Raw genomic sequence first — 25,900 nt, 5'->3', positions numbered from 1 at the left:
CTCATACAGAAGCACAGGCCACACATGAGGGTTTTCCTTACTCTTACACCTCTCCCTTTCTTTCTCCCCATTTTACATTACATATCACAAATACAATATCATACACACACACACACACACTACTGCTGCTTTTGGCTCCAGATGTCTGATGGCTGGCCCTCTGCTGCCCTCTATGAGCCCTGCATGCTCCTGAAGAAAAGAAAATGTAAGACCCTGAACCTTCCCTGCTGCAAGACTCCCACTCTCCCTGAATAGAAGGAGTACACACAGGGACATAAAGCTTCACCTTTTTCCTTCCCCAAGGAAGGGCATCATAGAATAGTCTGGCCTAGATTGTGAACCCTAAAAGAGGACAGGAGAAGAGGGAAGGTAGGTTTATTCATTTGCTTCTAGGTTAATGTAGGATCTGCCTCCTACTTGCTTGCATCTGATTTTTCCTTAATGTGCAACCCTCTGATAGCCCTCACTCCAGGCCCAGCTCTTGCTTTCCAAGGGTTATGATGAAGATAGGGACCACCTTGGAGGTAGCCTAGAATAGAGGGAAAAGCACTGAATCTACCGCTAGAAGATTTGGGTCGGAGGCTCAGTTTTATCGCTGGTAGGCTTAGGCCAATTATTTTTACCAGTAAAATTATGGGGTTCGGTTAAATTTGGTCCTTGCTGATCCTTCTATATAGCTCTTTGAATAAAAAGAAGAAAAAACTAGGGGTGAGATGCTTAGAGGAATCAGAAGAGACAGAGCAGTAGGAGTAAAAGACAAATAAACCAATGTGGCCATCCTGATGGAGTCACGCACATCAGGGCCATAGAATAAGTATAGAACATGCTTCTAAGTCACTGGGAGAAAAGAAAGAGGCAGACAATAAAAGAGAACAGGAGAAAGGAAATAAGGAGATGCAGAGACAGATACTAAGCAGAGGCCAAAAGAAGTTAAAGACAGAGCAAGTCTAAGAAACAGAGGCAGGGAGAGAAGGCAGAGAAACAGGGATTGTGAGACAGGAGGTGAGGTAGGAGCGGGTACAGGAGCAAAGGCAGAAAGAAACAGAAAGAGAAAGATGAGAAAGATGTGGGAAAGAGGAAGAGGGGAAGACAAACACCCAGAGCGGGGAGAAAAGAGAGATATATAGAGAGAAACAGAGAGATAGAGAGGGGGATAGAGAGACAGACAGAAACAAAGAAACAGATACAGAGATAGAGACAAAGAGACAGGGAGAGAACACATGGAGAGAAACAGAGAAACACAGAAAGAGGAAAAGATCAGAGACAGAAGGAGAGAGAAACAGAGACAGAGATGGGGGATAGAGAGAGAAAAACAGAGAGATAGAGAGAGACAGGAGACAGAAATAAAGATAGAGAGATAGAGATAGGAGACAGACAGAAGAGAGGGGATAGAGAGAAAGAAACAGAGACAGGGTGATTGAAAGAGAGACAAAGAGAAAGATGAAGACAGATATAGAGTGAAACAGAAACAAGAGACACAGAGAGGCAGAGACAGAGAGGGGAGGAGAAAATGATGAGAGAGACTGACAGACAGAGGGAGAGACAGAAGGAGAGAATATATGGATATGAGGGGTGGAAGAGAAGAAACGGGGGACTGGGTCTGAGCCGAATATGGCCCTGGCCCCACACCGAGGCCTGGGCACCGAGAAGGACGCCGGAACGGTACAACAGGCAGCAAAGGGGGGGAGGAAAGGAGGTGGCGGAAGAAAGCAGGCCGAGGCGAGAGCTGGGAGCGGGCCCATAAAAGCCTCACCAGCGAGCAAGCGAGCGGGGAAATTGCCGCCAGAATCGCTGAGCTCCGCAAAACACCGCCCGCCAGCCCGCCCCGCCGCCCGCGCCCAATTTCCACTCTCATCGCAGAGCGGGCTGGTTATGCATTTAAATGTTATTTAATTGGGTTGCGGAGGAGCTGGGGGCCAGAGTGGCGTCCCCGCCGCCCGAGCTGCTTGCCTCCGAAAATCTGTTCTTCCTACTCACAAATTGCGAGACTCCCCAATCCCCCTTTGTCGTCCCCCCCCCCCTACACCTGGCTCGGGAACGAGCAGGGGACCCTTTTGCGAGGGGCCACACAGCCCGGGGCCACTGAGGAGGGCCGGACTCTCCCAAAGACAATGGAAGTGCAAGACTCGAATCAGGCCTGCAATGCATATGAAAACACACAAACGCACAGGACGGCTACAAGTGCACGTCTTCCTATGAGGAAGACACCAATGGGGCAAAAATCCAGGGATCAGACACGAACCTGCTGAAGAAACGGGGGAGGGAGGAATATGAAAGAATGAATGCGGCACCATCACACTCACAGGAAGTCTAGTTCACAATCCAAGAGACCAAAAGAACCATAAACTCCCCTCAAAGCTGGTCCAATGGATGAAATATTCATTCCACCTTCACTATGGACTTTCTCTTCCTTCTTGTCCCTTTAACCTGACATCTCACTTGCCAGTCTAAGTCCCGGAGTTTATAAAATATCCAGAAATATTGTCCTGCTCTCACTTTCAAGTATTCAGAGGGGGAAAAAACAAAAAAGACTGCAGAAATGTTGCCTCCCAAGTCATCCTGTCCACGAAGAGTCCCTTTCTTTAAGCTACCCAGCAGAGAAAGGATAGACTTAGGAATCCTGAAGAAGTGGTTTCAAATTCCCACACAGGATACTTCCTTGCCCTGTGACCCCTCCCCATCCATAGGACACTTTGCTTGACTGACCTTCATTTTTTCCTCACATATAAAGCAGGGATATAACCTGAAGCAGCACCTCGTCGTAGGTGCTGTGAGACTTAGAGAAGAAAATGTATTCAGAAAGATTGAGACTTTAAAGGCCATATAAATTTCTGTTATGGTGATCTGGACAAGCCATCTAATCTCTTTGAGTAGCTATACAATAAGAGGATTAGACTAGATGGTCTCTGAGGGCCTTTCCAGCTCCAGACCTATGATCTGAAAGCCAGAAACAAGAAATGGGCCACAGAGTTAGAGCTGGAAGAACTGAGGGTAGACAGAAAGAAAGACTTCCCAAAGACAAAGGTTATATGGAAGGGTCTGGATGACACTGACCTCACTGACCCTGACAGCACCTGACACTGACAGCAGTGAGGCACTTTCTGTATGTTGAAGGAGGGCCATCCTGTTGCATATAAGACAGACAGAATGACCTCTAAAAGAATCTTTTCCCTCAAGACACCCCCCAACCAGGTGAAAAGAAATTGCTGGACTCAAATGATCAGGATCAAGCTGATTCAATTAATGAAAATGGAAATTGCTAGGAGACTTGGCAGAGGCTCTGGGGTGAGGAATAGGGCTGTTCTGGGCTCCCTGCCACCCCAGCTGCCAAGGCTGACGTGGAGACAGGGGACTGATGTCAGAAGCTAAAGATCCTTGAGATGGGAATGGAAACATATGGAAGGGCAAGGGGATGGAGGAAAATGATCCCATCCAAAAAAAAAAAAAAAATACTTCAGTCTCTGGGAGTGAGGGAAAGAAGGAACAGGAGGGGAAAGAAGGGAAAGGAGAATTGTTTTCCCCCAAATCGGACATCCCTCTGTTTACAATTGTCCCTAATCCAGCCCAGATTGACAGGGTCAGAAAGGTGCTGTCAAAATCTCTTTGAGATACTTCCTAAATTAAGCAGTTTCCCCTCAGGTCATCTGTCCCCACGATTTCCAACCCCCAAACTGCTAAGTAACTTCACATATCTAATCTCAACTTTTCCTGCTGCAGATGAAGCTTTGTTGGGGTCTCAGGTGGGGATAGAAAACAGCTGGCCTCCATCTTCTTTAAACAGTATCCTTAGAGACAAAGATTGTTATTCAGTCCTCACCATTACCAACATCCCACTCCCAACTTTCAGCCTTCTAAGTTCCAGCTGTGTCTCAGGCTAGGTTTCCAAACTGTCAAGTCGTTTTGATCTAACCTTGAACACTCCCTGTCTGACCTCACCCTGACCACAGTCTCCCTTTCAAAGCCCTAGAAGTTAAAAGGACACCATTCAAAATAGTAAAGGCATGCCTAAGCCACATCAGCTCTCCCTAACTCAAATCCAATCCCATGTAATAGCATCACCTCCCTTGAGAACTAAGGACAAGCAATAACAACAAGCAACCACAGCATCTTCCAGAGGTCAGCCACTTCCTCTCCCTAGAGGTCAGATATCTCTTTTGTCTTAGGAAAGGGAGAACCTTGAGATAAAGAGCTAGGATTCTGGGGTCTCATAATTCCCCAGTCAGCCCCTACTCCTTCTTCTGGGCTAGACTGTGCTGGCCCCCCTCACTCTGTGGACAGCTCTTCCTCTACTACTTTTCCTTCTGTCTGAGCTTTACCCACTGGATTAGAGTTCAAGTGGAAAAACAACCAAGACCCTTTGAAAGTCTGTCAAGTGGGGGAAAAGGAGAGGACTGAGGCTGGAGAAAAGGGAGTAGGACAGGAAATCCAAGTGTACAGAGGAATTAAGTGCTGGGTCTTGTTTTCCCTGAAGCCACTCTGTTTCCCCAAGGAATAAAAAAAGGAAGAAGTTTCCCTTTGAATCAGTTAGAAAGGGACTCAGAAACCATTAGCTCTTAGAGTCTTGACAATTTAATTGGCTAGATCATAATGGGTTAAATTCACTTGGGCTGTGACAGTCCTTGAATAATCTTGTAGGGTAGGGCAGGGAAAAATCAAGCTAGGATTTTATTCTATTGGATGGATGACCCACAGATGGAAAATTAAGAGATAAGTGTATTAAATCCTATGGTGAAGGAGAGGTCTACTTTGTGGTTCTTCCCTATACTGTTTAAAGACGTAAACAACCTCTTAATATGCCCCTGGATGTTTGGGGCCAATAAGGGGCTGGATTTATAAACAAGCCTAGGACCCACAGGGGATACCACCAAGGAGATGATGGTAGAAATGTTATAAGGGAAGAAAGCCTGGAATCTCTAATCTCCAGGAGTAAAACCCTTATGCTTAGTCCAGGGAGTAGGCAAGAACACCTTTCACCCAATTATCCTCCTTAACCCATTTTATTCACCTGAGATGTTGTCTTTGACCATTGCCCTCTTACGTTTTTGATATATTCTGATTGTTCTGGCAGCATTACACAGATCCTGAAATGGTTGTATACATGTAGATATAGTATCACCAATCCATCCCTTTGTTAACTGTTTTTTTTTTTTTTTGTTTTTTAAGAAAATACCTTTAATTAGAGTAGGTCATGAGGAAACCAAATTATCACTCTGTGCAAATGATATGATAGTATACTTGAAGAATCCTAGAGGATCAACTAAAAAAAACTACTAGAAACAATTCACAACTTTAGCAAAGTTGCAGGATACAAAATAAAACCACAGAAATCATCAGCATTTTTACATATTACCAACAAAGTTCAGCAGCAAAAGATACAAAAAGAAATTCTGCTCAAATAACTTTCAATAGTATAAAATATTTGGGAATCTCTCTGCCAAGGGAAAGTCAGAAACTATATGAACACAACTACAAAATACTTTTCACACAAATAAAATCAGTTGTTAAAAGATCAAGTGCTCATGGGTAGGCCTAGCGAATATAATAAAAATGACCATACTACCTAAATTTATCTACTTAGTGCCATTCCAATCAAACTCCCAAGAAACTATTTTACATATCTACAAAAAAATAACAATAAAGTTCATCTGGAAGAACACCAGGTCAAGAATTTCAAAGGAATTAATGAAAAAAAAAAATGATGAAGGTGGCCTAACTGAGCCAGACCTAAAACTATATTATAAAGTAGCAGTCATCAAAACCATTTCTAGTCCATCAACAATCTACCAAGATGGGAAAAATAGAGAGCTATTCTAGAATCATTCACCACTCCCCTTTTCCCACTTTTTATTCCAATTAATGAGCCTACTCCCCTTTTCAGATTTTTAAAATTGAGCTTAATAAATGTTAACAAATATAAACATTTCAATATAAAAAAATTGTCTATGAAATTATGAACTTCAGTAATGTTCACTCCCCCTCCTCTCCTCGCACTGAATAGGTTTTAAGGTTTTTTTACAGTTATTTTTCTATGATTCAAATTTAATATGCCCTGCCCATATGCCCCCTTCAGGACTTCTACTATTATTTCTACTTTCAGTTCTTTGACCTCTGATCAAAATGCATGCAAGATACTTTTGTAAACTTCAGATTTCTATGTTCACTTTAGTCCAATTAGCCTACTGAACTTCCTTAAGTTTTGTTCGCCACCTCAAAGCCTCCATGCTTGGAATGCACTTCACCTCTGCCTTTTAAAGGACTAACTCTCTAGATTCTGTCAAAGCTTAGTTCAAGTACACCCTCCTAGAACCTATCAAATAAGGTCATATGTGTAAATCATCTTATCTTTAGCTATTATTATTATCCTGATACTATCCAGATGTTAGGGCCCTCCTCTGCCTTCAACCTATTCAAATATCTATTTGAAATATCTATTTACTGATGATAGATAAGAAACGGACCATTTCCTAGGTTTTCATAGCCCAGTACTTAGCACAATGCCTGGCACATAGTAGGTGCTTCATAAATGTTCTTTGAATGAATGAATTTCAATAAGCATTCAAGTGCTTATGTAGAAGAGTAATTATGCTAGGGTATAGGGATAGAAGGAACAAGAGGCAAAATCTGTCAATTGTGTAAACTCAGGTAAGTCATTTAATCTCTGTAGAAAGTTTTGTTTGGGGGTGGATGATTGCTTTTAAGGTCCCTCCTAGCTTTAAGTCTATGATCCTAGAACTATTACTATGGCTCCTAAAGGTAGCCCTAGGAGCAACAGATAAAAGAATTGAGATTTGATATTAAGAAATCGATATTAGGAAAAACTAAATAATTAGAGTTATCCCAAAGTGGAATTGGCTGCCTGGAGAATAGCCTCTTTGAACAAAGGCTGGATAACCTCACTTATTGAGACTATTATAGAGAGTATTCTTTTCCAGGCATAGGTAGGACCAGGGCTCCTTTTGACCCTGAAATCCTATGCATTTGCTCAGTCTCTCTCAGATTTATAAAAATGAGTGAATTGGATGAGGTGCTTCTGAAGTCCATTTCAGTTCTTAAAGTGAATTGGCCTTCTCCACCTGTTCAAATTCTAATCAATCTACTGACCTTTACTACCTGATCTTATTTTTTTATATGCCCATTACTTAACAAATTATGACTCACAGGTAGGGAGACATAGAGTAGTGTGGTGAGAGAAAAACACTAGCCTGCAAGTAAGAGTTAGCTGGTTAATTAACTGTGTAAAATAAACAAATAACTTCTCTAGAACTTGGGTGTTTCCAGTTGGATATTCTCTCTATGACCACAGACTCAGAATTTTGGAGTAGGGAGGAATCCTTAGTCTTAAATCTTGTTTTTGCAAATGAAGAATCCATAGCCTAGAAAGGTCAAGTGGCTTTCTCTTAGGTAGGTATCCTTGCTAGAGGATAGTTGGCAACAGATCATGGACTAGAACCCTGATTTCCCAATTTGGGGGCTAGTGGTCCTAGAATCCTGATCCATTTTCTGGACTGGTGGTCTTAGAACCCTGATCTTCTGATGCTGAGCTGGTGATTATTGAATCCTGGTCTCCCAATTCCTGGGTTAGCAGTCCTTTCTACGTGGGCTCACGGTACATTTGACCTTTTTTTTATCTCAGATATTTTAAGCTCCTTGAAAATGAGCAGCAAAACTTATTCACTTCTGGATCCTCTACAGTAAACAGAACCATTTTACATTTAAAAAGTACTCAATAAATAATGACCATTCGCTGTCTTCTTCTCTTGTATCCACTTTGTACAGAAAGATGCTCACTCATTCACATTCATATAGCAGATAGCAGATAGGAACAAAGGGGGAAATAGGAAACCCAAGTGTAGACAGGTTTGGGAGGGAAAAGACTGTATAGAGCAGATACTAATAATGCTACTATTTTTCAAAGTTGAAGGAGGTCAATCTCAGGGAATGAAGGACTTGGTCTGTTTTGAAGTACACAGCCGTGAGTGTCACACAGTAGGTGTGAGAATTGCCCAAAGCCCAGCTTGCTTTCCCAGCCCTCACTAGAGGGGACCCCAACTGGCTACTTAGAAGAGCTGAGAATCAAGTTAGCAGGAGACACTTGGCTGGAATCCATCCATCACCCGTCCCGACAGTGCCCCGGAGTACCAGACAAACAACTGGACAGGCACTTAACAGGGACATTACAGCTTCAGGAAGGTGATTAAGCAGAGAGCTATTTACACCCTCCTTCCCCATACCCTGCAGAAGAGAATCCCTCAAGCACACCGAAATCCTTTGGTAAAGGCAAATGAGAAGGGATACAGCTAAAAGAATCAAGGATGAATGCATCCAGCAGTAAGCACAGGTTAGCAGTGCTTTTCCATAGGTTATCAGATCCATCCTCCCATCCCTAGGAAGGGCTGCTTTTTAAATTCTAACCACAAAGTGTAAGAAAATATCACCTGCTCTAAATGATCTTTAGAAATAAGAAGAAATGCATTCCCTCATTGGTAATATATTTCAGTGTCTCCCACCTTAAAGTGTCAGAAAGTATACCCCCAACTCTAATTTTGATCTCCCCCTTTGCAACTCTACTCATCCCTCAGATCCAAGTAACTGAAAAGAACAGGATCCAAAGTAGAAGGCATGAGCATTCAGTTCTCTATAAATAGCCTTGGCTTCCAGTTGGGACTTTCCCCTGAGAGCAGTAAGTTTATCTTCTGAAGGTGCCGACATCACTTACTCAGATTGCTCTCAGCCAGACAAGGCCCCCAAAGAAGACAAGATAGTGGGTGGAGAGAAGAACCACCTGGGGAAGTGTCTATTTCCTGGCAATTCCATGAGAATATGGGTACCACACCAAAGGGAACGAATTCAAGGGAAAGAGGAGGCAGTAGGGCTTCAAAGAGGGAGTGAACCTAATGTTATGACTGCAACAGCAGGTGAAAAGAAGAGTTGAGCGTGTGAAAGTCAACATTATGCAGTTCACCAAAAGAGATTGTGTCAGGAAGTTTTATATACAAGTAGCACCTTGATACACATATGTCCAGTTTAGTTCGATGTGAGCCAAACAGCTCCACCTCCGGCAACAGGCACAATTTGAATGCTTAACTCAACAGTGAACAGAGACTGAATCATCCCTGGATCATTCTGTTATTCTTTGGCCACAGCCTGCCTGCCTAGTTGGATCGTGAACTTTGGAGAAAGGGGTATGGCTACCTGCTCCTCAGACACCAGCCTGCCAATGTAATCTCCAGGCTGGATGCCACTCCACCACCCCTATGACAGCTGAACACTCAGTAGCTATATTTCATGGCACAAACTCCTAAGGAGCTTCTCCTGCTGCTTGGCTGTCATCTCAGCAGCTGTGGGGATTCAAGAAATGATCAGGACATAGTAGAAAGAGAATGGTGAGGGACAGTCCCAGCTTGCCCACAAAGAACAAAGAACCAAAGCAGGCACCACTTACCTGCAGCTGGGGGCATTCCAACCCCAGGACTCCACATTTTAGGTGCTTTTTTTGGAGGGGAGGTTCACACAGTCTCCTCAGTGCCTACATAATGCCAGACCATGCAGACCTCTCTAAAGGGCACCTGTGAAAAGGAAATAGAGGCATAAAAATCACAAGATTAGATTCAGAATACCTAGGTCTCAGTATATCTGCCCCTTTCCATTTTATCCACATCCTAAGCATTCATTCTCCAACCTCAGACTTCTGTCCATATAGCTGGAGAGTTGGGGAACAGGGTGCCTAGGTCATAAGTTGGTTCTTTTCTCCCAAATTCCATTGAGGATTAGGGCTCCAAGACAGGCTCTACCCCACTTTCCACCAATCTTAGCATTGGAGCAGCGTATGCAAATCTGTGAGTACTTCAAGATCCTCAGCTTTCATAAAGGCACTGAGGGTTTATAGTTGAGCAAAAAATGGATGGACAGAGACAGCCAGGATTTGGAGTTTGGGAGAAGGGTGTAAAGGATGATGGACTAGAAACAATGTAGAGTTGATCATCACTTTGAGCTTCCTTCTAATCCCCAAACCTTTAGCCAATATGCCCATCTAATAATTAATCATCATTTAGCTGGGGTCAATCAAAGACTGAGCCTTCTGCCCTTACCCACCCCTCTACTTATGAGCCCTGCCCATTCATTCACTTATCCCAGCTCTCCTAAGAGTCTCACCCCAGCACCTACCCATATGGTTCTGAACTGGACTTTGTGAACTTCCTTTTCAAAACATGTTTTCATAATCGTAATCCACTTATGTCATTCCAGTCAGATCTTTTTAACATCTAACATAATAACATCTAAACTTTTTATATAATTGGTTTCCTTTGAATCCCGTGTATTTGATTTTATGCATTTGAAAACATAATTCTGAAAAAGGCTTCATATCCTTCACCAAAACATAGCCAAAAGGGTTCCAAAACACACACAAAAGAAGGTTAATCCAAACAAACAGTCCAGTAATGTAAACACCATGTCCTTTTCTGTTCCTTTTCTACCTAAGAACCTAATTTTTCTAATCAACACTACCACTCAGCAAGGCCACTTAGGAGTCTTGAAAAGAATTGGGGGTGAATGACTCCCAGGCGAGACAGAGACAAAAAGGTCTTCCTTCTTCCCCCCTTCTCTTTTCTAGGCCCATCGTGGGTGAGAGTGGGAGAGAAATCAAAAGACAGGGGTGGGGTTAGAAGGACTAGGCAGTGGCGGAAGGAAGGCCTCCCGGAGGCAATTAGTGGACATCACAGAGGGGAAATGGAACCATCGTTAATGGGCTTGGCTAACGACCGGCAGTGAAGCAAAGAGAGTGTCTGAGCAACCACAGGAGCCAGCAAGGGGTAGGGGAGTAGAGGGACCCTCCAGCTCTATACAGGTTCTCACGCCCCACTCCATGTGTCCATTCATATATGCACACATACTCTTCCCATACAATCCAGGCATCCTGATCAAAAATGTCCCGCCCCTCCATTCCTTCCCTTCCTCCCAGACTTCTCACCCCAGTCTGGACCGTGTTGACAACTCCTCCCATGTTCATCCTCAAGTAGAGAACAGCCTTGAGATCTTTATGGTAGCTAGGGACAACATTGGTCTAGCTCATTCAGTCTCATCTTCTCTTGCAGAAGGTCGTGGACCAAGCTAGAAGGGGAGTGAGGAAACTTTGGCAATTTCAGACTCTTTGGAGGACTTCATTGGGTGGCTTGAGGTTTGCCCATTATGATGTTGGCTGAGGGAGAGAAAGATCCCAAATCATTCCTGAAACATGCCTGGGAGAGAACCCAAATGGCAGTCTTCCTCTGCCTACAGCTCAAGCTGTACTCTTTCTGGTCAATCTAACTAACCACCATTAGTCACTAGCCAAGATCTCCCCATCTCAGCTATCTTTCTTTTCACCATTCCATAAGAACACTCTATCACTTCCCCAGGTTTCTCCATTTTAGCAGACAGTTGTTTCTCATATTTAATTTTTTTTCTATGTACTTTTCTTTTTTATGTAATAACTTCTCTATTTTCAAAATACATGTAAAGATAGTTTTCAACATTCACCTCTGCAAAACCCTGTGCTCCAAATATTTTCTCCCTCTACTCCCTCCCCTAGATGGCAAGTAATCTGATATATGTTAAATGTGCAATTTTTGCATATATATTTCCATGATTATCATGATGCACAAGAAAAAGATCAAAAAGGGAAAAAGGAGAAAGAAAACAAAATGCAAGTAAACTAGAACAAAAAAGGTGAAAATACTATGCTGTAATCCATATTCAGTCCCCAAAGTCCTCTCTCTGAATGCAGATGTTTCTCTCCATCACAAGTCTATTGAAATTGCTCTGAATCACCTCATTGTTGAAAAGAGCTCTGTCCATGACAATTGATCATCACATAATCTTGTTGCTGTGTACCATATTCTCTTGGTTTTACTCACTTCACTTAACATCAGTTCATGTAAGTCTCTCCAGGCCTCTCCGAAAACATCTTGCTAATCATTTCTTATAGAACAATAATATTCCATAACATCAATAAACCATAATTTATTCAATAAACCATTCTCCAACTGATGGGCATTCACTAAGTTTCCAGTTCCTTGCCACTATAAAAAGAGCTGCTACAAACATTTTTGTACATCTGGGTCCTTTTCCCTTTTTTATTATTTCTTTGGGATACAGACTCAGTAGAGACACTTGCTGGATCAAAGGTATGCACAATTTGGTAGCCCTTTGGGCATAGTTCCATATTGTGCTCCAGAATGGTTGGATCAGTTCACAATTCCATCTACAATGCATTAGTATCCAATTTTCCCACATCCCATCCAACATTCATCATTATCTTTTCCTGTCATCTTAGCCAGGCTGAGAGGTATGTAGTAGTATCTCAGAGTTGTCTTAATTTGCATTTCTCTGATCAATAGTGATTTAGAGCATTTTTTCATATGACTAGAAATGGTTTTAATTTCTTCATCTGAAAATTGTTCATATTCTTTGACCACTTATCAATTGGTGAATGGCTTGTCTCATGCTTAATTCTAAGCTATCTTGCTGCAATAGAAAAGTTCCCTCTCTGGAAGCTTTTGTGGAAATCGAAGTGTTGGAATCTTCCCACTCCATCCCTAGCCAAAGCCTCTTATCAGTTACTTCTCCTTTCACTCTAAATTTTAGGAAGTGTCCTAGAAACCATGATAAAGAAGAGTTTAGTGCAGGAGAACCTGAGTTCAGTCCCAACCCTCAGTAACCTCCCCTTCAAGACCCTGTGCCTTGGCATTTGGAATTTCTTTTAGCTTCTTGCATAGAGGCAATGATTTACGACTAGCTGTGTGACTTTGGACAAGTCATTTCACCAATATGATAGTTGTCAGTTTCCTCATCTGTAAAATAAGGATAACAATACACTCAAAGAATTGTTTTAAATAAAGTATTGTGTAAGCTATTATTTTTTTCATGTCTCTAATCTAACCTTTCATGTCCATGGTAAGCTCCCTGGGGACGGGGGCCATGTTTTTGGTCTTTTCATCTCTGTGCAATACCTTGCAGTAGGTATGTGCTCAATAAGTAGTTTATGGATTTTTCCAGTGCTTCCTTTCTTTTCTCTGCTCAGTTCTATCCTCTTCCTCCTTCCTTACCCTATTCAGTACTTCCTTCCATTGGAAACTTTTTCCTATTTCATTTTATTATGACTGCCTCTCCCTGTGCTGTGTGTATGTCTCCATGGCCTGAACACACTCAGTTTGTATTCTATTCCAGGCTTTCGCTTCTCTGTCTCTGAGAATTGGGTGTGTGGTCTGGGAGCTTCCCCAGGGCTTCCTCCTTTTGCAGCTCTCCTTAGTGCCCATGGAAGGGATGCTTAGGACTGATTGACAGAAAACTCAGCCTGATCCATCTCACTCAGCTGCTGTCTTGTTCTCAAGCTCTAGCTGGGATCAGCAGGGAAAGGGGGGAGGAGAGGAGAGGGAAGGAAATCATAGACATAAGACAATCCCATCCCTTGACTAGTTTCAGAGGGAGAGTTTAACTGATCTGGCCAGGTGGTTCTTCCTATGCCAAATCGACAACTGTAGGCTGAGGAGGATTGGGGGATATATATGCTAAGAGGGACATGCTTCTCTTATCCCCTGCCCAGCTTCAGGATTATGGGATTGGTCACCCTGATTCTAGCATTTTCAATGATGTCTGAGCACAACTGGGACTTTCTCTCAATCACCAGAAGCCTAGAATGGAAACATGGGGAAAGAAGGTAACAACAGTGGGTACAGAGAGATAAGGGCCCTTATTTTTAATGGTGTCATTCCACTGAGTGGTCTGATGTCAAGAGTTGGAGATTGGAAGTCAATTGATTTGGATTCTTTGTATTTAGTTAAGTCACAGCCTGATTGCTGTGACGGTAAACCGAGTCAACAAATATGAAAGCACTTGAAAGCAAAAATTGATACATGAATACAAAAGAGCTAGAAGGATATTACTCCATTCATTCCAGCTAATCTCTTCCCCTACTCTAAAGTTAGAGGCAGGAAAGGTGAGGGGCCTCAGAACAATGACAAATGCAGGGTTGATTTACAAAGAGAATGCTGAACACAGAAGTGCCACAGTGCTTGACACACAGTAGGTGTTTAATAGATGTTTGTTGGTTGGTTGATTGAAAGAAAGATGAAAGGAAAATAAAGGGAAAAAACTGAAAAATGACCACATCAATACCTAGGCTTGGGACCCAGGTGATAGGAAGAATGAGGAATTCTTCATCAATAATAAGTGTTTGAAAAGAGGATGAGTTTGGGCCATTCCCCTCTTCCCCAGAAAGTGGGACAGACTTTCCCCCCTCATGACATAAGACATACAGGTTAAACTGTAACCTCCCCGGAAGTTTGAAATATTTCCCAACAACCTGCAACAGACAACCGAGAGAGAGAGAGAGAGAGAGAGAGAGAGAGAGAGAGAGAGAGAGAGAGAGAGAGAGAGAGAGAGAGAAAGAGAGAGAGAGAGAGAGAGAGAGAGAGAGAGAGAAAGAGAGAGAGAGAGAGAGAGAGAGAGAGAAAGAGAGAGAGAGAGAGAGAGAGAGAGAGAGAGAGAGAGAGAGAGAGAGAGAGGATTTTCCACCAGCAGGCTACTCTGTATCCATCCAGGGTGCCTAGAGAGCTCCAGCAAGGGTCCAAAATGGCCCTACTCCCAGGTCTCTAATCTTCCTTCCTTTTTTCTCCTCTTGGCTGTACAATGAATGCTATTCTGCCATAGGGAACCCAGAATCTCCTTTTTAGATCCGTTTCTCTCCCCAGTGGTGACAGCCTGTTTCTGTGGGGCATTCTGATCCCCTCCAGGACTTGCCATCTGCCCGAGAGCCACGCTCTCCTAATATTTTGTCTTTTGAAGTTAGAGTGTGAGCTCCTTGTGAACAGGAACACTTCTTTACCTATATGTATTACTAGTGTTTAGCCCACTGCTTGATACAATGTAAATGCTTACTGCAGTAAATGCTTTTTCAGTCATTCATTTCACAGGAAAGACTGCCCTCCATTGCCGGCAGGTTAAGTGCAGTCTAAGAGGCAAGCAGAGAGAGGAAATGCCCTCCCAAGTTTCTGTGGTAATTAGGTTTTCATGTCAAAGAATACAAATTGACTCAGGCACAGCGCACTGATGACATTGTATATCTAAAAGGGGTAACATTAACTGAAATGTATATACAGCTTTACACTCTACAAAGCACTTTCCTCCTAACAACTCTGGGAGATAGGGAATGCAAGTTTTGCTATTCCCATTTTATAGATGCTGACACTACAACCCAGAGAAATAATTGGAAGTGACTTACCTTCACAGACAATAAGTGGCAAAACAGGGACCCAATTCCAGGTCGCTTGATTTCATGTGCAAATACTCCTTAAGAGGTTGTAAGGATTCAGTAAGAGAAAGGAAGTGGAGCTATTTGTTGCTGCTGTTGTTCACTCATGTCCCATTTGTTGTGACTCCATTTAGGGTTTTCTTGACAAAGATATTGGAGAGGTTTGCCATTTCCTTCTCCAGCCCATTTTACAGGTGAGGAGACTGAGGTAAATGGTCTCTAAGATCATCCAGTTAGTAAGTGTCTGAGGCTGGATTTGAAAGGAGTATTTCTAACTCTATCCATAAGCATTAAAATCTGTGGCTCAGAGAGAGCTGTGGAAATGCCCTGGATCATATCCCTTCCTCCCCCCTGTCTTTGAGCCACACTCAAAGCATTCCGGCCCAAATGAATAAGCAACAAGACAAAATTGTACTATTTCTACTTCTCCAACATTTCTTCTTTATATCCCCTTGTAGCTGCTTACACATCTACCACGTTAGGTCAGGACATCATCACCTCTCGCCTGGATTATTACTACAGTTTCCTAGATGGCCTTTCCGACCCTTGTGGCTCCCTTATCCAATCCATCATCCACAAAGACAATAAAGTACTTTTCTGAAGTCTACATCTAACTACTTCAGCATCCTATCCTGCCTCCACCCAATTCAATAAATTCCAGTGGCTTCCTATCACCTTCAGGATCCAATATAACCTCATCTATGGATACTTAGAACTCTTGGCTACCTGGCCCCATTATTTCAATCTTAATACAGATCATTCCCCAACATGAACTCCAGTCCAGCCAAACCAGCCAGGCTGGTGTTCCTCATGTGACCATCCATTCTTCTGTATTAGATGCTCTCCTATACCTGAAATTCGACCCCTCCTCAACTTCATCTCTTGATAGACACAATTTCCTTCTGAATTCGGTTTAAACTTCTTGGATGTCCCTTAGACTCCTTAAACTCAAAAAAAAAAAATCAAAACTGACCTCGATATCTTTACAAGACAGGAACTTTATATACATCTATATATGGCCATATGTTATATATACATGCCCATATAAACATGCATATATGCATATACATGTGTGCACATATACATCTGTACCTATATTCCCCAGTCACCCAGTCTCCCTTCAGTCCTTACCCTAATTCTCTCATATCCAATGTACAGCAAATTTTTGTAGATTTTACCTCAATAACCTCATCACTTCATCTTTCTGATTGTTCCCTATACCACAAGTCTCTTCCCACTTGGTCCATCCTTCCTTCAAGCTGCCAAAGTGATCTTCCTAAAATTAAGGTCTAAAAATGTTAATCCCAACTCAATAAAAGTCCAAAAATTCCCTATCACCTTCAGGACCAATTATATAAAATCCTGTTTAGCTTTCAAAGCTCTTCATAGTTTCCCCTCCCTGTTTTCTTATATTTTGAAACCACCCTGTGCTTTTCAATCTGGTAAAAATTGATTTCTTTTGCTGTTCATCAAACAAGAATTATCATTGCTTGTCTATCACACCAGGAATATTCTCCCTCCTTATATCTGACTCCTGGCTTCCTTCAAGTCCTACCTTCTATAGGAATTTCTCTTCCATGCCAATGTCTTCCCTCTATTGATTACCTCCAATTTTTCCTATATATAGCTTGTTTGCACATAGTTGTTTACATAATGTCTCCTATATTAGGCTATGAACTCCTTGAGAGCAGACTCTATCCTTTGCCTTTCTTCATAATCCCAGTGTTTAGCACAGTGCCTGGCACATTTTGTTGCTGTTGTTCAATCACTTCAGTTGTGTTCAACTCTTCGTGACTCCATTTAGAGTTTTCTTGGCACAGATACTGTGGTTTGCCTTTCCCTTCTCCAGCTCATTTGACAGATGAGAAAACTGAGGCAAATAGGGTTAAATAACTTACCCAAGGTTACCTGACTAGTATCTGTGGCCAGATTTGAACTCAGGAAGACTCATCTTGATTCCAGGCTCACCACTCTATCCATCTTTATCACCTAACTTTGCTAATCCCAGAGTAAACAGTTAATAAATGTATTGACTAGTTGACTTCTACCTGGCTTTCCTGGTCCCCCTAGCTGCTATTGCCTTTGCCCCTACAGTTACCCTTGTATTTTGTATATATCTATAAATGTGTTTTGTATATATCTATATATGGCCATATATTATATACACACACCCATATAAATTGCATGTATGCATATACATGCATGCACATATACATATGTACCTATATAAATGTGTATATACATTTAAACACACACACACATACACACACACACACACACACACACACACACATGTACCTGTATACACCTCTATCTTTAGATACCTTGAGATTAGGGGCTATGTCATTTTAATCTTTGAAATCTACAGGGCTACCACACAGTAAATGTTCAATAAATGAATTTTGGCTGATTGAAAACCAGTCTGAATGTTGACACCTTATTCTTGGTGGGATTACACCTTTAAGCATCCTGAGATGTCTGCATCTGTCTTCCTTAAAGTCTGAACTCAAAACTTTCCTAAAGGTTACTTCCCAGCTCTGCTCCATGGAAAATCTTCCAAATCTCCTGGGTTTCAAAGTGCTATTTACTTTGTATAAATGTGAATGCTAAGGCTCAGGCACATTATGACCCATCTAGGATCACACAGGCTCAAACCCAGGTCTCTCCAGCTTTCTTTCTACCAGCCTAACTCTCCATAGACAAACTTCTATCAATCTTGCTGTAATTTCCATCTGGTGGCCTTACCTGTCTTGGCACTCCATGCAAACTACAGAAGACCCAGGAGTTCCAGCTCCTATATCTCTTCCTTTCCAATAGCTTCCCCAAATCTGTACTTGGCTCTTCCCTAAGACCAGGGGCTCACTATTCCCCATGTTTTCCCCTCCACCATCACCTCCAGTAGCAAGCTATCAGTCCCTCACCTGAGATCACAGCCTCCCCCCCTGCTCTCCAAGCTGCTTCCGGATCCTCGGGCAGAGGACAATGGGTAATGTAGTCTGCCCTGGAGCTGGTGATGGGGAGGGTAAGGAAGAGGATACTTCTGCCAATCTCAGCCCCTTCCGCCGGAAACACTTCTTGAAGCTCTGCAAGACGTCTTTCACCCTCAGTCCAAGAGGATGCTGGGGGTTGTAGTTTGCCTATTTCTTTATCAGATTTCATTACTCATGTTGATTCATAAAATTGTACCCCTCCCCCTTCCCCAGAGAGGGCAGGAAGCACCTTCCCACCAATCCTTACCTACACTGGGAAAAACAGAATTCAGGTCTCCATGCACGTAAGATCTTCCTATTTCTCCCAATCTTCTGCCACTGTTTCTGAATACCTCTGAAACTCACAGCAGGTCACCCACCTCAGCCCTATTTTAAACTCTTTTGTATGCAATCTGAACTCTTCTGCTCTATGGGGTTTTTTCCTTCCCTCTTTGCAAAGGCTTTGCCAAAAATCTCTTCTTCCAGGAAGGATTCCCTGACTAACCCTGAGACTTTGGCTAAGTTTATGTTGTTAAAAGCTGAAAGGGATTTTAAGGGTCATATAGTCTATGCTCCTGATCTTCCATAATGGGAAACTAAGACCGAGAGAAAGGGAAAGACTTATCTACTGTCACTCAGATAGTAAAGAGCAAAAAGGGAATTTGAACGCAGGACCTCTGATTCTCCATCCAGAGTTCTTTCCAACAAGCCCCAATTCTTCCCACTCCTTTTCCCACTCTTCCCACTCTTTGCAGTGATGCAGGTAGGTCTATCTCCCTCATTAGACTGAGAGCTCCCTAAAAGCAAGAATACTATATTATTTCTTCTGAAGTACCCCCTTGCCCCTTCTCTCAGCTACTTGTCTGGCAGGAACTCTGGACAGTGCTCTAGATCTGTAGATTTCAGGAAATAGAGTAAGGTAGAAAATAAGAGAAAGTTGCAAAGAAGAGAGGATGTTGTTTTGCTATGCACCTACCCAGCCCCTTACACATACATACACACACACACACACACACACACACACACACACACACACACACACACACTTCTCTACAGCTGCCAAACCAAAGCTCCTATAAGAATCATGGGTACAAGGGGTGCTTTGAAGAGACAAAAGCAGTGACCTTTTGACACCAGGAGTGAGAAGTTGGCCCCCACTCCATCTCGTGTACAGAAACTGAATCAATCACCCACCTCTTGTAGTCCCTTATTTCCTGAGCAGTAATTTACACCAGATTCTCCTCAACACAAGCACTTCCATGTCTCTGTTTCTCTTTCTCTCTAGATGCATTAATATCTCTTTACATCTTTCTTAATCTCTATATGTGTGTCTCTGTCTCCTTCCAATTGCCCACTCCAACAAGCATTTAGTACCTTTCAAGTATAAGAAGCTGTGCTGGAAGCACGGGGGAGTATAAAAATATGAGAAATGCCTTTGAGAAATGCTCTACTAGAGGTTATAATTCTCCCAATTAAGGTTATTTTAAAGTTGGATTTTAAATAGCAGCATTTTAGCCATGAAGATAGCTTAAAATTTATCTGGATATAAGTTTGTATGTTTCTTTCTCTATATCTGTTTCTGTGGGTATGTATCAAATGAAATAATATTTGTAAAGCACTTAGCATAGTACCTGGAATATAGTAGGTATTTAATAAATACTTTATTCTCTTTTCTCTCCCCTATCCTCTCTACCCCATGTGTGTCTGTCTCTATATTTCTGTCTCTATGTGTGTCTCTTTTATCTATTTGTTTCTGCCTCGCCTGCTGTTCAGGAGTGACTTAAGTATGGCCATCTCCAACTTGGAAACCACATGTTCTGGCTAAATCTTTTTAAATAATAGCTTTTTATTGACAGAACATATGCATGCGTAATTTTTCAACATTGACCCTTGCAAACACTTCTGTTCCAACTTTTCCCTTCCTTCCTTCCACCCCCTCTCCTAGATGGCAGGCAGTCTCATATATGTTAAACATGTTAAAGTATATCTTAAATACAATATATATATACGTATTTATATAGTTCTCTTGTTGCACAAGAAAAATCGGATTTAGAAAGGTAAACATAACTTGGGAAGAAAAACAAAAATGCAAGCAGTCCACGTTCATTTCCCAGTATTCTTTCACTGGCTGTAGCTGGTTCTGTTCATCACTGATCAATTAGAAATGAATTGGATCCTCTCACTGGTTCTGGCTAAATCTTAACCATATTAAAGACCAAGCAGAGTGAACTTATCAAGTAGAAGACACAAGAGTCAGATTTTCTCACTTCCTATCTAATATCTCCCAGGACGTCCCCTTTTGTGTATTTTTGTGTTTGTATGTATGTCTATTCCCTTATGTCTTTCATGTTATGTCATCATGTACAAAATTGTACCACATTATGTACAAAATTGTACGTTAAGGTCATCATATGGTACCATGTGTCACACAAGGCAGAGTGATATGAGCTTTATCTTCTGGAATCCTACATAGCCCTGCTCAGTACTGGCTTTCTTAGCAACCCTGGACCTCTGGAACTAAGGAAAAGAACATGGACCATTCGAAGTCAGAAATCCTAGGTTTTATCCCGTCTCAGTCACCAATTTGCTCTCTACTCTACTGCTCTTTGTCTTAAACAAAGTAAATAATTCCCAAGGTTCCCTTCAGCTCTAACTGTACTTCTTGTTAATCTGGGTTAAGGGACTTGCCCAGGGTCAGATGCTATGTATCTGAATCTGGATTGGAACTCAGATCCTCCTGAGCGCAGGGCCAGTATTCTCTCCACTGCATCATGTAGCTTCTCCTTCTGTCTATGCTTCTAAGAAAGTTTAAAATAAGGAATTTCCCCCATGATGGAAAATGTTCTCCACATCCAGAGAAAGAACTGCAGTATCTGAATGTAGATTGAAGCCTACTGTTTCCACTTTTTTTGTTTTTCATTACTTTTCCCTTTTGGTTCTATCTTTTCTTTCACAATTTGATTAATGTGGAAATATGTTTACATGAGCAGGGATGGGAAGGAGGAAAAGAGAAAAAAATTGGAACTCAAAGTTTTATAAAAAATGAATGTGAAAATTATCCTGATGTGTAATTGGAAAAAATAAAATGCTATTTCAGAAAAAAAAAATAGGATCTTTCAGCCAGAAGTGTTCTGACAAACGCTTAATCACCAACTTTCCAAAAAACAAAATAGTCACACTTTTAAGTTTAATCTGCATTAGTAACATTTTCTCAAATCCTGATTTTTGTTATTTGCTGATTTCCAAGGCATGAATACTCAGAAAAATTAACAATAGGATCGTTTGTTAGGTTTGAGCTGGCTCCTTCATACCTCTGCCTTTAGCCCATGTCCCTTCACTTTTTCTACTGCCTTCCCAGTAGTTGGGTAGGTAGAGTCCCATAGCAGCAGCCCTAATAAGGGACAGATGAACTGAAATTTCTCCAACCTCCTAAATCCATCTTCCTAGATTGGGATTAGGATAATGAGACTGAAATCTTTAAACTGGATAAGGAAGGAGGTGCGTAAATTAATGCCACCTGTAAACAGAATCTCTACTCCCTCTACCCCCACTTCTAAAGAAAAGAAGGCTAGCAAAAAGGATGGAGAGGAAAGGTTAATCCCCTTCCTCTGTCCTCACTGATTTGGTGGGAACTTTTCTACTCTCTGTCTCTGTCTCTGTCTGTCTGTCTGTCTAACCTAAGCACCCTCCCCAGAAACCGTGAGAGAAAAAGTCTGAGAAGTGCTCAGAGAGACCTCTAGACAGCTAGAAGGGATAGTGAGTAGAACATACAGACTAGAAACAAGAAAAACGCGAGGCAGACATTTGCAGAGACAGAATAGAGACAGAGGCAGTCAGAGCCGCCCATCCTCTGCCAGTCCCTTTCAAAGGCCCAAGGACGGGATTTTCCTTGTCCTGCTGCTGAGGTCTCTTTGGGGGCTGCTACTGATTTATGAGCTGAGTCTGGTGGGGGAGGAGCAGGAGAGGATGAGACCCAGACCTGTTCTCCAGCAGTCTGGGAGTCATGTCACCGAGGCCCAAGCCACCCGCTTCAGACACAAGCCAGCCTCCTCCGGACCTGGAATGGGACTAGGATGGGGATAGGATAGGGTTAACTCTTTAGCCAGCTTTTCACCATCTAGTTCAGTTCCTGGACTGTGTTGTGCTGTGGGCGCCATCTATCGGCCATAAGAGGCTGGTGCGTCCCACATTTGTCTGGGATTCTGAAATCGCCTCGTCGCTCCGTCTGTCTCATGACCTATTCGGGTTGTTGTTTTTTTTTTTTTTTTTTTTTTTTTTTTTTTGTTTTATTTTTTTTTTTTTTTGAGAGGATTGGAGGAGGAGATGGAATAGGAATAGCAGGTGCAAGAGATGAAGGAACGGGATAAGAGTCGCAAGGAGGGAGACCGCTGACTGTTGTCCCATTTGACAATGGTCTCCCAGAAAGCGATGTGAATTAATTTGATTTGGAGACAGAAGACCTGGCTTCAGATTCTGAAATTGCTCCTCATTCCCTGTATGCCATTAGACAAGTTTCTCACCACTTCTTCCTTCAATCTCGGATTCTCCCAAAGTTCCAGCCTATAGCGTACACCTGAACTACCCGCGTGAAGGTGGAACAAAGTCACTGCATCTCCTTCCCTGGACATCTCCCAAGGCAGATCTGCCTGTGGGCCAGGCTGGGTAGCCTGGAGCCAGGGAGAGGAAGGTAATGATCCCTCTGGGATCATTTAGAAAAGCAGTGCTTTGAGATCTTTGAAACTGGAGAGATTGAGAGTATGATATAAGGGGATCAGGAGAGAAAATTGCAGAGGAGAAGGGGGTTGGCAAAAAAAATTTTTTCAGAGGAAAGAAAGGTCATCCTCAAGGCAAGGGGCTTGACAGAAAAGCCTTTATGGGATTCTGGTCAGGAAAGATAAGGGTTCTTTTTACTTTTTCATGGGGGATCATAGGATCCTCTAGCCCCAAGTACACATCCAATCATGGGCTAACTAAGGATTCAGAAGCACCAGGTTTTATGGGAAGCTGGAGCTCAGAGAATCTGTTATAACTCCAATCCAATTGTCTGGACATAGCTTTCCCATCCTTTCCTCCTATCAGATCAGATGGAATAACTTCCAACTCCTCAACTCTCTTTGGGGGACACTGCCAATCTGTTTCTCCCAAGAAAATTTTATTTTCTCTTTTTTTCTCTTGCCTCCTCATCCTTTATCTCTCTTCTCTGTCTCACTCTATCCTCTCTTTTTTTCTAGTTTTTGTGTACTTTCTTCCTACTCCTACTTCCTTTTTTCTCCTTTTTTTTTCTTTTCCCTAGTCTCTCTTTTTCTCTCATCACTTTTTTCTCTTCTCTAACTCTTCTATTTCTCCTCTCCTTTTTCCTTTCTTTTATTGTCCTCTTCTCTCATTTCTTTACTCCACCTTTCCCCCTTTCTCTCTATTTCTTTTCCTTCCCTTTTCCCCATCTTTTTCTTCTTCACTTTCTATGCCTTTCCCCCCCTTTATCCTTTCTCTCTTTCCCCCTTTCTGAATAATGTAAAGGATGAATATTCTCTGCTTCACATGTTATAATGAAGTCTTTTCATACCCCAGAGGGGAAGACTGAGGTACAAACTAATTTCATAATGAACACCAAAACTCGGGCCTCTTGACCACTCCACCTCTACTCCTGCCAGTTTAAGCCCTGAGTGCCTTAGGGCTTGGTATGGAATAGGATAAGAAAATATAACCCTCTGCCTTTGGGGCATCCTCTCTCCCAGTCCTGGACACCTAGATCACTGGGAGAAAAGCAGGCTGGACTGGTTGATTTGCATCGTTTAGTTTGGAAGCAATTATTGGAGGAGCTGTCAGCTCAGCAGAGCACTCTCCCCGATAATCGGATTCTGCCAGAGCCTCAGGCTTGAGGGGGGGGGGGCAAGTAATTTGGCTTGATGCAGTAGTGGGAGATGTCGGGGCTGGGCTGCTCGACAATCTGTCTGAGTGCTTTTAGAGTTGTTCAGAGCAATTATCCTGAGGGGACCACACAGATACCAGAGGGAAAGCTGAAGATGGTCATCTCTACCAACTACAGCAGGATGGATGGAAGATAGACATCTAGCAAAATGGAAAGAATATCTCCAGGATGGAAAGGATGGGAGAGGAAGCAAGAAAAGCCAACCCATTGTAAAGTAAGGGAGGGGCAAAGTGGCCAGGAACCAATTAAAAGGAAAGAGGACCTAGGAATTTGGGCTTCCCAGAGCTCATTTACCCAGCATTCCCCAGGGCTACATAGGTTATAACATAATTCATACTCATAACTGCGTTACGAGAAAGTATGAATGACTCCACATTGGCCTCTCCTTGCCCTCAAAACAGAAGCCCGTATGAGACAAAGAATACAAAGATAGACAAAGATACCCTCCCAAAACTTAAATACATGCTTCTGTTTCCTGTCTTCTTCCCCTTGGGGTTTGCTTGGGATAGAAATTGAAAGCTCTGTATTTAAATTCATAAATCAGACAATTATATGATTCTTAATCACTTTCTCCCTATGTTTCTGTCTCTCTGACTTCCTAATCACTAGATCTGAAGGGCTTTTTTTTTTCAATTCTCATTCTTCTTGAACCTTCTGCTGCACTTGAAATTTTAGACCACCTCCTCCATAAGACTCCTTTGGATTCAATAACATGACATTTTCATGTCTTTGCTTTTCTCTCATAGGACTGGATGTTGAAAGGGACCTTTGAGACTGATTGCTCCATCTCCATCCCCATTCCCAGTTTAAGGCCCAAAAGGGACATGATTTGCCCAAAGTTATGGAGGAAGCAACTAGGAGATCTAGAAGGTCCTTTTCAGGACCTTTTTCTTAGGAGCTCCTTTTCCTCAAAATCTGTCCGTGGCTCTTTTCTTTCTCTGTTCTCTCTGCAATCTTAAACATTCTTATGATTCAGTCGGTGCAGATGATTCTCAAATCTCTACCTAGCTCTGATCTCTCCTCTGAGCTCCTGACCAATATTTCCAAACTACATTTTCAAGTGGGCATCTCCAGTTGAATATTACACCATTTAAAATTTAACACATTTTGCACTAAATGACTCTTCTTCTCCTTTCCTCTCTCTCCAACAAAGCAACTAAAAAAAAACCCCCAAACTAACACCTGATCCTTTTCTGAATTCCCTATTTCTATTGATAGCATTGTCATCCTTTCATCTAGGATCAAAAGCTCAATATCATCTCTAATTTCTCTTTTTCTCACCTCCTACACCTAATCAATCATTAAATCATGTCAGTTATTTCTCAGAAGCATCTCTCTCTTTTCCCTCACCATTGCTAAGCCCAGGTCTTTATTATCATTATTATTATTGGATCACTATCTTGTGCTATTCCTCTGGAAAGGACTAAAAAATATCCCTTTTAATGAAGGAATCTGTGGCTCAGAGAAATTAAGACCTTAGCAAGTCAGTGACAGAGCCAGGAACAACATCCACCTCTCCTGCTTCCTAGTTCAGTATTCTTTTCATCCACTATATCGCTTTTAACTAGTCTCCTTGCTTCCAGAATTCTCTATCATCCTCTTCAGTCCGACCCACTAAAACCAGCTCACTCACCATAAGTTCTGAATATATCTCTCTACTGCCCCCCAAACACTTAAAGACTTTCAGTTGCTTCTGAATGAAAATCTAAACCT

At 42.2% G+C, this 25,900-nt stretch overlaps 1 long non-coding RNA gene across 4 annotated transcripts in view; it reads right to left on the bottom strand.

The window, feature by feature from the left end:
- The window catches only part of LOC141544232 (uncharacterized), a 56,047-nt gene extending 37,743 nt beyond the window's left edge, over positions 1-18,304 (bottom strand). For 3 of the 4 annotated variants that reach the window (XR_012482563.1, XR_012482564.1, XR_012482562.1), the window contains exons 1-3: positions 15,260-18,304; positions 10,970-11,197; positions 9,443-9,566 (exon numbers count right to left, since the gene is read on the bottom strand). This is a non-coding gene — a long non-coding RNA (uncharacterized LOC141544232). The remainder of the gene's footprint in view (positions 1-9,442; positions 9,567-10,969; positions 11,198-15,259) is intronic. The other variant, XR_012482565.1, reaches the window with a different exon arrangement.
- Positions 18,305-25,900: the final 7,596 nt, after the last annotated feature.

This window comes from Sminthopsis crassicaudata, chromosome 5, assembly GCF_048593235.1.
Source record: "Sminthopsis crassicaudata isolate SCR6 chromosome 5, ASM4859323v1, whole genome shotgun sequence".
NCBI classification, from domain to species: domain Eukaryota; kingdom Metazoa; phylum Chordata; class Mammalia; order Dasyuromorphia; family Dasyuridae; genus Sminthopsis; species Sminthopsis crassicaudata.
Note: the sequence above shows the minus strand (reverse complement) of the source record. Positions and strands in the feature narration are given on the sequence as shown.